The following is a 19,050-nucleotide window of genomic DNA, read 5'->3' as shown; positions in this document are numbered from 1 at the left end:
CAGTATCCTCACCCTCAACGGGTGGAATGTCAGGCGTGTCTGGAGGTGGATACATGGAATCCTTGCCAAAAACTGGCCACTGGATGTCAACTCATGTGGCTCTAAAAGCTGTCCCAAATGCCTGGTGAGATCGTGTGCAAACTGACTATGGATGTCGTGCATCGCATCCATCCTCCTCGCAAGACACCTATACTGCGTCGAACTCAAACCAGCTCCAACCTCCACTGCCTCCTGCTGCTGCTGTTGCTGCTATCCTGACGGTCCAGCCTCCTCTCCTAACTGAGCTCTCCAAGCTGCTCGACGGGCATCTGAGAACCTTTCTCCGTAGCTGCCTCCATAGGCTTACCACCTGCCAGATGATCATACGAGTACCCAAGCCCCTTAGGATTGGGTTTCCCTCCATACCACTCCTGCATGCTCAACAGTGTAGAACTGTCGATGGGAGCGCTAGGAAGCTGAAGCTGCTCATGTGCGGTCCAATAAAAACCAACTGCCACGCACAACTTCGTCACTACGGACGCATACAGAATAACACCTGTAGTACCTCCTCTCAAAAATATTAGAATCCCCTGATATATCACCATCCCCAAATTAATGTAATCACCCTGCAGAATCCCCCACAGCAGATGAGCACGCTCCACATTAATCTCATGCACATGTGAAGATGGCATGATGTTAGCACAAATAAACAAGTTCCAGGCCCGTGCAAACCTGTTCATGCACAAAGTAGGGAACGTGGAGTAATCAGTAGTGCCCCTCTTGAACTTCCAATGAGTCTCAGGCACGCAGAGAGAATCAACGATGAGATCCAAATTAAAGTCCTTCGGAGTCTTATCGTTCCAAGTGTCCTGACCCACCTTCCTCGCAGGCTGCTCAATCACCGTCCTGATAACCTCTGCATTGTACTCAACAGCCCCCCCCCACAACTGTGAAGCCATTCTTCTCCGCCTTGGAGTTAGCATAGAACTCCCGCACAACACTCATGGGCATAGCAGCGGGCGCCTCACAAAAAGAAACCCAGCCCATCTCGAGAATCATCTCTAACAGCTTACCATCCTTTCTTGATGGCAGAAAACCTCACTCCTTAGCAAAAGATTTTGAGAGAAGCCTCGTGTACTCCTCCTCAGCCTCAAAAGTAGAATACATGGGCCTCACACCACCCATAGATGAAGAATCGGCGGTGTTGCTGCCAACTTGTGTTCTTTGTCTCTTGGATGCCATTGGGATTGAATGAGAGAAAATAAAAGTTTAAGTGTTTGAGAGAGATTTGTGTTTTAGAATTTGTGATGTGGTGGAGAAGTTGTGTGTAAGTGTATGTATTTAGAGGTGGAGAGGTGTGAATTTGATAAGGAATAGAAGTGGGAATTAATTGTGGGAATAATGGGTTTGATTTGGAGAGGGAATTATGGGATGTGGAAGAGTAAAACATCTATTTGGAATTGATTTTTGATTAAAAAACCTGATTTTCTCTTAAAACTGCTATTTTTATTTTTTTTTATTTTTTTTCGAATAGGGACCCGGCGCGGCCGCGCGCTAGGACGGCGCGGCCGCGCTAGGAAGGCGCGGGCGCGCTCACTCTCTGGAAAATCGGCGCGGCCGCGCGCTAGATCAGCGCGGGCGCGCTCACCTTCTGGAAAAACAGCGCGGCCGCGCGCTGGATCAGACCAGGCGCGCTTGCTCACTGGAGTTGGCCCTGAATTTTCTTCTTTTTCTAATTTTTTTGTGTTTTTCTCCTTTCTTCTTGCTTTCTCTACCTACAAATGTACAACAAACTTGGGTTGCCTCCCAAGAAGCGCTTCTTTTACATCGCTAGCTCGACGTAGAATCTCGAGATCAAATGGACAATAGAACGGCACTAACCACCTCGCGGTTTGCCGTGTCACCATAGTAATGCTTCAACCTCTGACCATTTACCTTGAATGCTTGGCCCGGATCATTCTCAAAAATTTCTACCGCTTTATGTGGAACACAGTTTTGACAATAAACGGCCCTGACCATCTTGACTTCAACTTTCCAGGAAAAAGACGGAGATGAGAGTTGAACAAAAGAACTTGTTGCCCCGGCACAAATGATTTGAGCATTAGACCTTGATCGTGCCACCTCTTGACTTTCCCCTTGTACATTTTGTTGTTCTCATATGCTTGAAGTCGAAACTCGTCGAGTTCATTCAATTGAAGCATCCTCTTCTTTCCAGCCGCATCTAAATCCAGATATAACTTCTTCAAAGCCCAGTATGCTTTATGCTCGAGCTCCACAGGTAAATGACACCCTTTACCATAAACCAACTGGAATGACAACATTCCCAAAAGAGTTTTGTAAGCTATTCTATAAGCCCAAACAGCTTCATCAAGCTTCAAAGAGCAATATTTCCTTGATGGACATACGACTTTCTCTAAAATGCGCTTGATCTCTCTGTTAGATACCTCATCTTGACCATTCATCTGAGGGTGATAAGTCGTAGCAATGCAATGATTCACATTATACCTTTTCATCATAGTAATGAACTTGAGATTGCAAAAATGCGACCCCTCATCACTTATTATGACTCTTGGAGTCCGAAACCTTGTGAATATCTTCTTGTGAAGAAAATCAAGCATAACTTTCGCATCGTTCATTGGAAACGCCTTAACTTCAACTAATTTTGACACATAATCAACTGCCAACAAGATATACTGATTGTTAAAAGATGAGACAAATGGCCCCATGAAGTTAATTCCCCAAACATTGAAGACTTCAACCTCGAGAAGCACATTAAGAGGCATCTCATCCCTTTTAGTCATGTTACCCACACGTTGACATCGATCACATTTCAAAACGAACTGATGAGCATCTTTAAATAATGCCGGCCAAAAGAAACTTGATTGGAGAACACGAGCTGCTGTATTTTCTCCTCCATAATGTCCTCCATAAGCCGTTGAGTGGCAATCTCGCAAGATCCCCCCATTTCGCTGTAAGGAATACATCTCCTGATGATTTAGTCAGCTCCTTGTTGAAAAAGAAACGGCTCATCCCATATATACTAATTTACTTCATGTAGAAACTTCTTCCTTTGAGCGTAAGATGTAACACCCCCAAATCCGGGGTCGGGGATCCGGGTTGTCACGAGTTCCATTTCCCTTAATAACACCCAATCTTAATACGCAATCAACTACTCTGTACTGTGACCCCACAATAAACACACACACCACAAGTTATAGTCTCAGAGATGAATATCCAAAATAATCACAAGTCGTTTTATTCCACAATTATATGTCAATACACCTTAAAAAGGTTTCTGAATAGATTTACATTTCTTTGCCATTATTACAATTGATAAAGATACATAAGTCTGGTACATTATTAGTTGAAAACTTAGCCTATTGGTAATTTCTACCTCAGCTACAGCGTCCTCAACGCTTCCAGAAAGCTGCGGAACATTTCCTAATCGCTTGCGAATCGGGAGCTTGGTCCTGTTCATCTTTTCTATCTATTTTTATGTGATGAAAGAAGAAAGCAAGGGTGAGCAGCAAGCCCACCAAAATAATATGTATAATGATTAATAATATATGAGCCTTCTCATAGTACTCATGAAAGTCTTGGTCAAAAGAAATGAACCAAGTTGATATCTTAATGCGATGAAGTCGCAAAATATTCAGTATATATACATATATACTTTTCAAAATCTTGGAAGTCCTCTTCCATGTATAATATACACAAAGTTCCAGTTTATAACTGTATAAAAATATCGTTGCAAGGTGATCTCATATGTCTAACCTTGTCTCAACGTTTTTCTGAAAATCTTTGTCATGCATAAGATAATCATTTACTAGATATAAGTTTAAAAGATGAAGTTACCAGATACTCCAATATACTTATATCTTTTCCAAATACTACTTGAACTACCACCGTTCAAGTTATAATTAGTTTCAAAAGTTCATCTCACTGATGATACTACAAGATAAGACTTGTATAGATTTAATCTTTGAAATATCATTATAAATAATGAAGTTACGAGGTACTTCATTAAGTTCTGATATATATATATCCATATATATATATATATATATCATACATTTCCTGAAAATCTCTGTCATGTAAAGTATGAACAGAGTTGTAATATCCAGTGAATTTGGAAAGAAATGAATTTTGGCATAAACCTGATATCTTGCTGATCAGGCAAAGATACCAATAAGTAACCTTTTCTACTAGTAGATGGACGAATTCCCCACTGGTCATCACCCTGGCCACAATAGGACCTTATGCTGGACTGCCACTCAGCCACTTTTACATTTGATGGACTCCCACTGAGCCACTTACACTATCATGGACGCCCACTGAGCCCATGTTGCTTATGCCGACTCAATAGATGGACTTACTTCCCGAACGTTGGGTAAGTAATCAATTCATTTACCAAAACTGCAACCTTGTTACGAATATAAAATACACCATAGAGCCGGATCCCCTAGATTTTTGAGCGAGTATTCATGTCCCCTTAAAATGGAAGATCTTGAATATAAAAATGAGTTTTGGGATCCGCTATAACTTTTAAAAATCATTTTGAAGACTCGAAAACACTTTAAAGACTGTTTGGAGTAATGCTGATTTAATGAAGTAAATCAGTCCCAATATATTTAGAAAATGTCTGAATATTATTATTTAAATAATATTCTCATAAAGATAATCCTTATAAAAATAATCGAAGTAGAAGTATTAAAACTTATACTTGAAATGGATATTAAATAACCAAAGATATACTTATATGAAAGTACTATCTTTATTTGAATAATCGAAAATAAGTTTGATTATTGACACCTTATTCTTTAATAAAATAAAGAATATATTTCAGCAAATAATCGGAGTCATAGATCCTCAAATGAATATTCAAATAATATTCAATAAATATAATAAGCTGAGTCACAAGCCCTCGAATGGATATTCGATATAATATTCAATAATCAAATAAAGGAGTCATAAGTCCTCGGATGAATATTCGAAATAATATTCAATAATAAAATAAAGGAGTCATAAGTCCTCGGATGAATATTCGAAATAATATTCAATAATAAAATAAAGTTATCGAATAAACCTTATTCGATTAATAGTTTTGAAAACTATAACCATATATATATATATATAAATATATATATATATATACATATATACAAAATCTACTCGGGATCCTCGACTCCCGGTTTTAGAAAATGTTTTCACCTTTGGGTCCCTATACTAAGGGTATATGCAAATTACCGCTATCCTCTAGCATAGGTATTATCAACTGAACCAACAGATATATATGGCAAGAATACGAAACAGGCATGCATATGTACCATATCACATGCTACAATATATCGCAAGAATTTGCTAATATAACCATCATGCATCTATTACAAGATAATGCATATACAAGTGTATACATCACAACAACAGATATAACGGGTAGAAAACTTGTCTGAGCGACTGGGGGTTACAAATGGCTCGGGATGAGTCTGGTAACCTATAAACAATAAGTAAGTTAGAATTAAACCAAAGTCACTTGTAAATCTATACTTTAACTAACTTAGACTCTAACGCTTGTTTTGCGCTTATTGATTCTCTTAAGTCACTCGAGTACCCTCGGCTCCACCATTTTTAATAAATTAACCTTTATGAGTTTTAAGGCGATTCCTTCGCGAGTGTCTTACCAACTGCCTAACACACTTACCATAAATGTTTCATACACTAATTAACCCTTTTTGGTCTTTAACCTATGTTTCAAAGTAAGGCGAGGGGAAAAGTTTCGTTCGCGAAATGCCGTTACTTGAAACGGTCGTTTCTCCTAAACCGTGCATCGGAATCGAACAAACTACATATCAAAACGAAGCTCGTAACACGAGCTATCTAGACATGGCAATGGTCATAATCTAGCAGGGGGTTCTCGGGTTCTAATGTTATGCACAAAAACAGTCTAAAGAAAATCGGACGTTACGACGGCTATGTTTACGCGATTTCCCAATTTTAAACCATTCAAAAACCACAATTCAACCACAAATCATTCATACAACCAACATCCATCCATACCATACTACAACAGCCCCAACAATTCAATATTTCCAATTCATACTTATTTCTCAATTATGAACTAAGAGTTTACTTAAGTTCATTAACTAATAACCAAGATTTCCAACTCCAAAAATATCACAAAATCAACCAATCTCTAAACACACAATAATCATGCCTCTCACCAACTAAACTACTCATAACAAGCTCTAAACATGATTACACACCCATTACACTAACCCATCATCTAAACATTAGGAAATCTAAACAACAAAACTTAAAACTAAGACCATGAAGAGTTATACCTTCCTTGAAGCTTTTAATCCATGAAAGGTCCTTGGAATGCCCATGGAAGCCTTAATCTAACCTCCTACAAGCTTGTTCTTTCAAAGAAATCAAGAACACAAAAATTAATTTCAAGAAAGTACTATTCACCATCTTCTTGAATGATTTATAGGAAATGCTAGGAAAGGATTTTGAAGCTAAGATTTCTAGGAAGTATGTAACTTAACTAGGAGAAGCTAGGATAATTACCTTGTAAAATAGCAAGTGGAGGAGCTTGGACTTCCCAATTCTTAAGAAAGAAGCCGAGAGCTTCATGAAGAAATGGAGGGTTTGGTGTTTTGTGATTTATTTTGCTTGGTTGCTAGGTTTTTTTGTTTTGTTTTAGGTCAATTACCCATTTACCCTTGATTTTGTGTGGTTAATATTCCACCACATTTCCTTCCCTCTTATGTCATGCTTGCATCACTTTGTGATGTCATCACCCCTCCTTTGTCCTATTTCTATTGGTTGGATGACACCATCCTCTCTAATCCCTTTGATTAACTTCCTAATTGTTTGCCTAATGACCGCTGATCTGTTATACGGTTCGCTTAACTTTCGTTTTCGTTTATCGTTTGAGGGATCATACCCGGGATCTTATTACTTAGGTTCCCTTAACCTTTCTGAATATATTGTATTCCTTTTATGATCCTCTCTTATAATCCTTTAATTTAAATCCTTTTTATCCTGTTACCTTATACTCAATTCTTTCCGTATCTAGTGGATTTCCGGGAAAATCAAAGTGTTCGGAAATTGGATTCTGACGATCTTTACATACACTTATATACCACATAGAGTACTAATAATATCCCAGAAGATCAATAACAGAACCCCTACATAGTGTGGCATGAAAAGTTTTCTCATTCAGCATAATCTGCAAAATCACTATTCATAAGGGTTTCAAAAATTTCCAAAAATTGGGGTTATTACATAAGATAAGTTGGGAGGCATGATATTACTCACAAGGTAGTTCACAATGTCTGCAAACCACGGTTCTTCTTCTTGCACTCCAAACAGTTGCTCGTCGGGAAAAGACTCATTTATCAATGTCTTATCCAATGAAGTAGCATTAGGATTTTCTAAACGCGAGAGATGATCAGCGACTTGATATTCAGTTCCTTTTCTATCCTTGATCTCTAGTTCAAATTCTTGAAGCAAAAGAACCCATCTAATCAATCTAGGCTTCGAGTCCTTCTTTGAGACGAGATATCGAATTACAGCATGATCAGTGAAAACTGTCACCTTAGTCCCAAGTAAATAAGATTGAAATTTCTCAAAACCATAGACAATAGCCAAAAGCTCTTTCTCCGTAGTAGTATAATTCAGTTGGGCACCATTTAGGGTCTTACTAGCATATTAGACCACATGAAATATGTTGTTCTTCTTCTGCCCAAGAACTGCTCCAACTGCATAGTCACTTGCATCGCACATCATCTCAAAAGGTTCATTCCAATCAGGTGCAGTTATGACCAGTGCCATGATTAAACTCTTCTTCAATGTCTCGAAAGCTACGAGGCACTCATCATCAAACCTGAAAGGGATGTCTTTCTCTAGCAAACTGCACAATGGCTTCAAAATCTTAGAAAAGTCTTTGATGAAATGCCTGTAGAACCCCGCATGACCAAGAAAATCGTGAATTCCCTTAACCGAAATAGGTGGAGGAAGATTCTCAATGACCCGCACCTTGGCCTTATCCACCTCAAGACCCTTACTAGAAACCTTGTGCCCAAGAATAATGCGCTGTGGCACCATAAAGTGACATTTCTCCCAATTGAAAACCAGATTGGTCTCAACACACCTCTTAAGAACGTGTCCAAGATTTTGCAAGCACTCATCAAACGAATCACCAAAGAATGAGAAGTCGTCCATGAACACTTCCACATTATGGCCAATCATGTCAGAAAAATGGCCATCATACATCTCTAAAATGTGGCTGGCGCACCACACAGACCAAAAGAAACTCGTCTGAAGGCGAAAGTGTTGGGTTTCGAGCACATAAACGCAACGGAAACAGTAATTAAAAACGTGAAAAATCAGAATTTTCGAAACCCACCGCAGGATCCATGCGAAAAACATATATTTAATTCATAGATCAGATTGTTTACCTTAAGAAGCTTTACCAATTGGTTGACTAATGGAGATCCAAAGCTTGTTCAAGCACCACACATCCCGCTCTTGCGATCTACGCTCTATCGGTATCCACACGAATGCTTGAACTCAAGTATTGGATGTGTACTAGCACAAACCCGTTTCTTCTTGCTCTCTCCATCTTCTCTCTTGGTGGCTAGGGTTTTAGTAAAAGTCTTGCACGCAAAATCAGCCACACAAGAGATATTATATAGAGTGTATAATAAGAATTATAACTCTTAACTAATTAGGAATTATTATTAATTCAAAATTCCTATTTGTTTAATAATTATGTCACACTTAATTATTTAACAAATGAATTTCATAATTAATATTAGTAAATTTGAATATCAATATTTATCTAATTAATTAAGTCATACTTAATTAATATTATGAATAATTCGAATTAATTTAATATAATTTAAATCCAATTTAAATTAAATAATCCTTCAAGCAATATTAGTGTTTGACCCTATAGGTTATTATTACGTTGACAACGAATTTTAAATATAATTTAAAATCATAAACAATGAGCGGCATCTAGTAATACATCATTGTTACCCAAGTAATAATAGTTGAATCGGTGATCGATTAAACCTTTCGTGAATAATGTACAATGTAATATAATCCCTTTAACCAAATATTATAGATTAAACTAGAGGCATGTAATGTGTCATCCTCATCATAGTTTAATCCAAGTTTCCTTGATCAATGAGTAGACTATCATATCAAATCAACATTTGAGCGTGGCCACGCATTTCATAGTCTAGCTCACATAAGAGGCCAATAATATCATTCCTAAAATAGGAGGGTTAAATCCCATCTAGATCATTCATATTTCTCATACGATTCATAATATATCCAATGTCCACTTTTATCATTACTCGGTCAAGGATAACTTTTAATGGAATCAATGTATATTAATTCTCGTATAGAAATATAATGACTTCAGGTCTAAGGACCATTATATCATTATCACTGTGAGAACTACTTATGATACAAAAGACATGTAGAATCTCACATTGGGTTTGTTCAGCACCATGTACATGTATATTTGCCTGTGTTTTTGACTTTAGTATCACTATACATATGATCAATGAGATGTGATCATCAGTCAACAAACACACCATTCTTAATGCATTATTATTGTCCCTTAATAATAATACTCGACTAGGGACCTTTAGGAATATTGATACTATTCTCATAATCTCATTTCTAAGTCACGTACTTAGAGATATAGAATTGCATATCATACATATTACAAGGACATTTATTAATCTAACATTTATATCGCAGTAAATTAAGAATTAATAAATTATAAAGAGAATAATCGATAGTACATAAACATTAATAATCCTAATGTCTTAAGCTAAAACATCATAGTGTTTCCTCTAGGGTACAAATACTAACAGAAAGTACCAAATGGACAAGTGAAGGTAGCTTTATCCTGATCTTCTGGAGTGATACAAATTTGATTATAACCCGAATAACCATCCAGAAGACAATAATACTCATGACCAGCCAACCTGTCGAGCATCTGATCAATAAAAGGCAAAGGGAAATGATCCTTCCTAGTGGCTTTGTTCAGCTTCCTATAGTCCATGAAAAATCTCCACCTCGTGACTGTTCTAGTAAGAATAAGCTCATTCTTCTCATTTGCTACCATATTAATTCCACCTTTCTTGGGCACACATTGAACCAGGCTTACCTATGAACTGTCAAAAATAGGGTAGATGATCCCTGCATCTAGCCACTTAAGAATTTCCTTCTTCACTACCTCCTTCATGATCGGATTAAGTCTTCTTTGTTGCTCGACCATAGGCTTGCTACTTTCCTCTAGCAGAATTTTATGCATGCAATAAGAAGGGATGATTCCCTTAATATCTGCTATAGTCCAGCTAATTGCCGATTTGAACTCTCTCAGAATCCTCAAAAGCTTTTCCTTATCACTACCTGAAAGGTCAGATGCAATAATAACAGGCAGAGTGGATGCATCATCTAAAAATGCATACCTCAAATGCTCAGGTAAAGGCTTAAGCTCAAAAGTGGGGGCTTCATCAATAGATGGCTTGGCGCGTTTAGGAGCTTTGTTCAATTCCTCAATTCCAAGAGATTCAAAAGGCATATCAATCTTTCTCTTCTAGGGAGAAGCATTTAAATATTGCAATTATTCTTCACCTTCATCATCTTCACTATCTGAATTCCCCAACAAGGCTTTTTCTAAGGCATCAGACCTTAGCAATTGGTCAAGTTCTGATGTGATCACCGAATCAACCAACTCCACTTTTAAGCACTCCCCATTATCAGTAGGAAATTTCATAGCGTTGAACACATTAAAAGTAACATCCTGATCCAAAACTCGCATTGTGAGCTCACCCTTCTGCACATCTATCAAGGTTCGGCCAGTTGCCAAGAAAGGTCTTCCCAAGATTATAAGAATCTTCTTATCCTCCTCGAAATCAAGAATTATGAAATCAGCAGGGAAGTTGAGTTTATCAACCTTGACCAAGACATCCTCCACAATACCTCACAGATATGTAATAGAACGGTTGGCTAACTGCAAGGCATCAGGTAAGTCTAACTGCTTGAAGATTGACAAAGGCATCAGATTGATGCTAGCTCCCAAGTCACATAAGCATCTGTCAAAAGACACTTTTCCAATAGTACATGGAATAGTGAAGCTTCCTAGATCCTTAAGCTTCGGAGGTAACTTCTATTACAGCACAGCACTGAATTCCTGCGTGAGAGAAACAATCTCTAAATCATCTAGCTTCACCTTCCGAGAGAGAATACCTTTCATAAACTTTGCATAACTAGGCATCTGCTCAAGAGCCTTAGCGAAAGGTATGTTGATATGAAGTTTCTTGAACACCTCCAAAAACTTCTCAAAATGCTTATCCAGCTTTTTCTTCTGCAGCCGCTTAGGAAAAGGCGGTGGAGGATAGATCTGTTTCTCCCCTGTAATACCCTCAGGAGGAGTGTGCTCAATAGTAGTCTTCCTTGGTTCCACTTTTTCATCCTGCTGCTCGACTTCTTTCTCAGCCCCAGCTTCTTCAGTCAACTCTTGAGTTTGTTCGGGATTCGCAACCTTTCCAGACCTTAAAGTGATTGCCTTTACCTACTCCTTAGCTTCCCTCTTTCCCGGCACTTCATTGTCACTAGGTAGTGTACCAGGCTGACGATTTAGCAAGGCATTGGCGATTTTCCCAATTTGATTTTCCAAGGTCTTTATAGAAACAGCTTGACTTTTGCACATAATCTTCAACTCCTCTAATTCAGATTTTTCAATAGCTTGTTACAGCTGGAGTTGTTGTCTTGGTGCATACTGCAGTTGCTGAAAACTAGGCGCATTGTATTGCTTAGTTGGATACTGCTGATAAGGCTATTGAACAACATTCCGAGTGTTGCTCCAGCTGAAATTTGGATGATTGCGGTTGTTGGGATGATAGGTGGCTGGCACTGGTTGTTGCGATCGCTGGAAGTTGCTCACAAATTGAGCTGATTCACTAGAAATTACACACTGATCAGTCTCATGGGCACCAGCACAAAGCTCACAGACACTAGTAATTTGATTAACTCCATAATTAGCCAAAGTGTCCACCTTCATCGTCAAAGCCTTAAGTTGGGAAGCGATAGCAGTTGCTACGTCCAACTCCAGAATTCATGTGACTTTTCCCTGAGTCAACCTCTGGGAAGGATTCCGGTACTCATTAGCAGCCATCGGTTCAATAAGTTTATAAGCTTCAGCGTAGCTCTTCGCCCACAAGGCTCCTCCTGATGCTGCATCCAGCATGGGTCTAGAAGTAGCACCCAATCCATTATAGAAACATTTGATAATCATCCAGTCAGGCATGACATGGTGTGGGCACTTCCTTAGTATCTCCTTATATCGACCCCAAGCCTCACACAGAGATTCTCCTGTTTGCTGAGCAAACTGGTAAGAGCATTCCTGATTGTAGCAGTCTTCGCCATGTGGGAGAATTTAGTGAGAAACTTTTGTGCAAGATCCTCCCAAGTGGTGATAGACCCTGCTGGTAGAGAGTATAACCAGCACTTAGCTTTGTCCCTCAGAGAAAATGGGAAGAGGCGTAGCTTGATAGCATCTTCAGTCACATCACTGAACTTAAAAGTGTCGCAGATCTCGATGAAATCCCTGATGTGCATGTTGGGGTCTTCAGTAGGAGAACCCCCAAACTGAACTGAGTTCAGTATCATCTGAATCGTACTTGACTTGATCTCAAAAGTGTTAGCCCTGATGGCTAGTCTGATGATGCTTGACTGAATGTCATTAATCTTAGGCTGAGAATAGTCCATCAAAGCCTTATAATTTTCCGCTTGATCACCCATCTCTACTAAAGCTGGTTCTTCAACTTTGTCTTCTTCTTCTACCTTCTTTTCTTCCTCGAAAACTTCCTTACGAACTACCACAACTTCTTCCTCAGCTTTATCTAGTGTTCTCTTATGAGTACGCGAATGCATATGCATACACCCTCACTAGAGTACCTGAAATAAGACAAGGAAATAGATAAGTAACAATGTCCGAGTCAAAGAACTTTAACAACCACTGATAGAAAGCACATAAACTATAAATTAACAATGCAGTCCCCAGTAGCGGTGCCAAAAACTTGTTAGTCGCTAAACACGCGCTAATAATACACGCGAGTATATGAGTTCGCAAGTAGTATAGAATCTTTTCTTATTGAGTACAAATGCATCAATTCAAAGCTTATTAGAGCATAATAAAGTGTCATAAATGCCACTCAAAAGATGGACATTTTAAGTGTTTTCAGGGAGATTTACACTGTGGAGTTTGCACCACTGGCAACTAAAATTTGTGAAATGGCGGGTGATATTGACCTAGAATTTTTATTATTCCTGAAACAACTAATGCAAAATTCATCACGGCACCTTGTGGGAGTAATATAAAAAGATACTAGAATCTGAAAAATATACAAAAATATTGTACGATAATAATAATAATAATAATAATAATACGATAAATTACATTACCAACACATTGGGTTGCCTCCCAAGAAGCGTTGTTTTTAACGTCATAACGGCTTGAATTGGTGTCTTGGACTTAAGTATTTTGCGTATTAGACGCATTTTCTAGTGTTTTTGCATTTTAGGGTATAACTTGCTTAGATAGGCGGTTTTCATCAAATAAATCTTAAAGAAGTGCTTAGAATCAGTCTAGGGGTGATAAGCGAAGAAATCAGCAAAAACAGAATCAAAATAAGGAATTTTCCAGAAAGATTACAGGGGGCCGCACGCTAGGAGCAGGCGGCTGCGTGGAGGATGCAGGCGACCGCCTCTGGGCGGATTTTTGGAATCTGGATTTTATAATTCGAGTACGATTGGGCTTCTGTTCTTGCTGGTTCTCTTGGGATATAATATGAACCTTATAGGAAGACGATTTCTTCATCAAGAAATCAAGAGCAAGGGCAAGAAGATTGAGAAGACCATTTTAGCACGCAACAACGAAGAAGAGGAAGCATACGTTTATCTTGTGATTCTTTTAATTCGTTGTAATTGTGGATACTATTTTTCTTCATGCTTTGAACCTTAATACTCTTGTGACGTACTTCATTATTTATTAAGTATTTTTATTAGCCTTATATTATTGTGTTATTATCATGTTTTCATATGAACCCATGGTGACGATGAGTTATATTATGGGCTAATCGTGATCATGGGATTCTAGCGGATTTACTATGGATTTCTTTAGTTAATTGTTTAATACCTTGGTATGTGGTGATTGTATGATAACTAGTATAGGTTGTGTTGATTCGTGTTATATGCGTCGCAAACATGTAAGATAGCATGTTAATCTCTTGTGAAGCGACAGTGAATCTTGAGATTTAGAACTTGTCATGCTAGCATAGGTTCATGTATTGTATGCATGATTAGTGGGTAACTCTAACCGTTTTACTTTCCCTGTATAATCATCATGAATAACTTGCGCTTAAATCTTTATGTTATCAAATTATGTAGACATATAGGGTCTCAACATAATTGATGCCTATTCAACTTCTATCTTAATTGTGGATGCTTGGTAGAATGGTATTCGTACAACGAAAGTTGGCGTTTATCAGTTTCATGTTGTTCGATTAATATCATCACCATTACATGCTAAGGTTAATGACAATAACTATTGAATGAAGTAGTAATGAAGTTAGGACCTCATATGTGTTTAATATTGTTAATTCAAGTGTTTAATTCTCGTAGTTAATATTAGTTAACCAATCTTAGTTGTTATTGTCTTGGCATTGAAGAATAATCATACATTGGTGAGTAAGTGTTAATTAAATATAATTAATCAGAGTCTCTGTGGGAATGAACTAGAAATCATTCTATATTACTTGTGAACGTGTATACTTGCATGATTTATTTAGCGCATGCTTTGTGCCCTAACAAGTTTTTAGCGCCGCTACCGGGGACTCGGTGTTAATTTGTTTAGTTTATGTACTTGCCATCAGTGGTCATTAGGATTCATTAATTAAGACTTGTTACTTACTGCTTTCAGTTTTGTTTCAGGTACTCTAGCGAGCGTTTATGCAAACACGTTCTCGCACTCGCAAGAGAAATCTGGATAAAGCTGAGGAAACAGATAAAGCTCTTGACTCTCCAGAGAAGATAGTTTTTGAAGATTTGGATAAAGAGAGTGAAAAGAAAGAACCTGAAACAATGGGTGATCGTCTAGCTCAAGCTGATCCAGCTCTTATGGACTTTTCTCGGCCTAAAATTGATGAAATTCAGTCAAGCATCATTCATCCGACTATTGAGGCCAATAATTTTGAAATCAAGCCGGGCACTATTCAGATGGTGCAGAATTCTGTTTTTTTGGAGGGGTTGCGACTGAAGATCCCAACATGCATATCAGGAATTTTGTCGAGATCTGTAGTACTTTCAAATATAATGGTGTAACTAATGAGGCTATCAAGCTGAGGCTTTTCCCATTCTCAAAGGGACAAAGCTAAGGACGGGTTACATTCTTTACCAGCTGCGTCTATCACTACTTGGGAAGATCTTGGGTAAAAGTTTCTGGTGAAGTTCTATCCAATGGCCAAAACTGCAGCTTTGAGGAGTGCTCTTACTCAGTTTGCGCAGCAACCAGGAGAATTTATGTGCGAAGCTTGGGAGCGCTACAAGGAGATGTTGAGAAAGTGTCCACATCATGGTATGCCTGACTGGATGGTGATCACTGGTTTCTACAATGGTTTGGGGGTCCAATCTCGACCCATGCTCAATGCAGCTTCTGGAGGCGCCTTGTGGGCCAAAAGCTATACTGAGGCCTATAATCTCATTGAAACTATGGCTGCAAACAAGTATCAAAACCCAACTCATAGGATGATGCCTGGGAAAGTAGCAGGTATTCTGGAAGTCGATGCAGCTACAGTTATTGCAGCGCAACTCCAGGCGCTGTCTATGAAGGTCGATTATTTAACCAACTATGGTGTAAATCAAATAGCTAGTGTCTGTGAGCTTTGTGCAGGCTCTCATGCTACGGATTAGTGTTCTCTTGTTAATAAATCTATTCAGTATGTGAACAATTTTCAGAGACCGCAGCAGCCTGTACCCGCTACTTATCATCTTAATAACAGAAATCATCCCAATTTCAGCTGGAGCAATAATCAGAATGTTGTTCAGCAAGCTACAAATAAACAGTTTAATCCATTTAGATTCTAGCAACCTCAGCAATTTTCTCAAAGGCAAACATATTCTCAACAAGGAGATGCTGCTCCACCTTCTAGTGCTGATTTCAAGGAGTTAAAGCTGTTATGCAAAAGTCAGGTTGTTTCTATCAAGACCTTGGAAAATCAAATTACACAAATAGCCAATGCCTTGCTCAATCATCAACCTGGCACACTTCCCAGCGATACTGAAGTGCCAGGTAGGAAGGAAGCTTAAAAGCAAGTCAGCAAATCAAAGCTGTCACTTTAAGGTCTAGAAAAGTTGTTGATGCTGAAAAAGCAAAAGATGTAGAAGTTGAAGTTGTAGCTGTAGAAGAAAAGCAAAAGGAGAAAAAGGGGGAACCAAGGAAGACTACTGTTCACACTCTGCCTGAGGGTAATACAGGGGAGAAACAGCTCTATCCTCGACCATCTTTTCCTAAGCAATTGCAAAAACAAAAGCTGGACAAGCAATTTGGTAAGATTCTGGAGGTGTTCAAGAAACTTCACATTAACATACCTTTCGCTGAGGCTCTTCAGCAAATGCCTAGTTATACGAAATTCATGAAAGGTATTCTTTCGAGGAAGGTGAAACTGGATGATCTTGATACCATTGCTCTGAAGGAAGAGTACAGTGCCATTAACAAAAGTTACCTCCAAAGCTTAAGGATCCAGGTAGCTTCACCATTCTTTGCACCATTGGCAAGTTGTCATTTGACAAGTGCCTTTGCGATTTGGGAGCAAGGATCAATCTGATGCCGTTGTCTATCTTCAAAAAGCTGAATTTGCCTGATCCGAAGCCCACCTACATGTCTCTACAATTGGCTGATCGTTCGATTACATATCCACACGGCATTGTGGAGGACGTGCTAGTAAAGGTGGACAAGCTCATCTTTCCTGCAGATTTTGTCATTCTGGATTTCGAGGAAGTTAAGAAGATTCCCATAGTATTGGGAAGACCGTTCTTGGCTATAGGTTGTACCTTGATAGATGTGCAAAAAGGTGAACTCACTATACGGGTGCAAGATCAAGATGTGACATTCAATGTGTTCAATGTGATGAAATTCCCTATGAAAGATGAGGATGCTTCAAGGTGGATTTGGTCGATTCTGCAGTTATTTCAGAACTTGATCATGTGCTAAGCTCTGACGCCTTAGAAAAAGCCTTATTGGGGGATTTTGACAGTGGAGATGATGAATACAATGAGCAGTTACAATATTTGAATGCTTCTCCTTGGAAACGGAAGTTAGATATGCCATTTGAATCTCTTGGTAATACTGATCTCAAGAATGCTGAGGGAAAGCTTAAATCACCTATTGAGGAAGCACCTACTTTGGAGCTTAAACCATTGCCTGAACACTTGAGGTATACTTTTTTTAGTTGAAGCATCTACTTTGCCTATTATTATTACATCTGACCTTTCAGGTAGTGATGAGGACAAGCTTTTGAGGATTCTGAGAGAATTCAAATCAGCTATCGGGTGGACTATAACAGATATAAAAGGGATTAGCCCTTCGTACTGCATGCATAAAATTCTGCTAAAGGAAGGTAGCAAGCCGACTGTTGAGTAACATCGAAGGCTTAATCCTATAATGAAAGAAGTGGTGAAGAAAGAAATTCTAAAATGGCTGGATGTAGGAATCATATATCCTATTTCTGACAGTTCTTGGGTGAGCTCCGTGCAATGTGTACCTAAGAAAGAAGGTAATACTGTGGTAGCAAATGAGATGAACGAGCTCATCCCTACTCAAACAGTCATAGAATGGAGGGTATGCATGGATTACAGGAAGTTGAATAAAGCCACGAGGAAGGATCACTTCCCTCTTCCATTCATTGATCAGATGCTTGACATGTTGGCTGATCATGAGTATTATTGTCTTCTGGATGGCTATTCGGGCTACAATCAGATTTGAATTGCACCAGAAGATCAAGAGAAGACCACCTTCACTTGTCCATTTGGCACGTTTTCTTTTCACAGAGTTTTTTTTGGCTTATGTGGTGTACCTGCCACTTTTCAGAGATGCATGATGGCCATATTCTCTGATATGATTGGAAATAATGTCGAAGTATTCATGGACGACTTCTCTGTCTTTGGACATTCGTATGATGAATGCTTGAATAATCTCCGTTTGGTGCTCAAAAGGTGTGTTGAGACCAATCCGGTGCTCAATTGGGAAAAATGTCACTTCATGGTGCAACAAGGCATCATTCTTGGGCATAAGGTCTCTAATAAAGGTTTGAGGTGGATAAAGTCAAGTTGGGCGTCATTAAAAATCTTCCACCACCTATTTCTATGAAAGGAATCCGTAGCTTTCTTGGTCATGCGGGTTTTTATCGGCATTTCATCAAGGACTTCTCTAAAATATCTAAGTCGTTGTGCAATTTGCTCGAGAAAGATGTGCCTTTCAAATTTGATGATGAATGTTTGGTAGCATTCGAGACTCTCAAGAAGAGTTTAATCACCACACCAGTTATTACGGCACCTGACTGGAGAGAACCTTTTGAGATGATGTGTGATGCAAGTGATTATGCAGTGGGAGCAGTTCATAGGCAGCGAAAGACAAATATCTTTCATGTGGTCTACTATGCTAGTAAAACGCTAAATGGAGCCCAAATGAACTAAACTACTACTGAGAAGGAGCTCTTGGCTATAGTTTTTGGTTTTGAAAAATTACGATCTTATCTACTGGGGACAAAGGTGACAGTGTTCACTGATCACGCTGACATTCGCTATGTGGTCTCAAAGAAGGATTCGAAGCCTAGACTTATTTATTGGGTTCTCTTACTACAGGAATTCGAGTTAGAGATCAAGGATCGAAAAGGTACTGAAAATCAAGTGGTTGACCATCTCTCTAGATTGGAGAATCCCAATTCTACTTTACATGATAAGACATTGATCAACGAATCTTTT

General features: G+C 38.7%; 2 non-coding genes across 2 annotated transcripts; one reads left to right on the top strand and one right to left on the bottom strand.

The window, feature by feature from the left end:
• The first annotated feature begins 12,317 nt into the window (after positions 1–12,317).
• LOC141682337 (small nucleolar RNA R71) lies at positions 12,318–12,423 on the top strand. The gene has a single exon (XR_012559738.1). It is a non-coding gene; the product is annotated as a small nucleolar RNA R71 (small nucleolar RNA).
• A 3,120-nt stretch (positions 12,424–15,543) lies between these two features.
• LOC141681598 (small nucleolar RNA R71) lies at positions 15,544–15,650 on the bottom strand. Its single transcript, XR_012559025.1, has one exon. It is a non-coding gene; the product is annotated as a small nucleolar RNA R71 (small nucleolar RNA).
• Positions 15,651–19,050: the final 3,400 nt, after the last annotated feature.

The sequence above is a fragment of the Apium graveolens genome, chromosome 8 (assembly GCF_009905375.1).
Source record: "Apium graveolens cultivar Ventura chromosome 8, ASM990537v1, whole genome shotgun sequence".
Taxonomy (NCBI): Eukaryota; Viridiplantae; Streptophyta; class Magnoliopsida; order Apiales; family Apiaceae; genus Apium; species Apium graveolens.
This window is presented reverse-complemented; position numbering and strand designations above follow the sequence as displayed.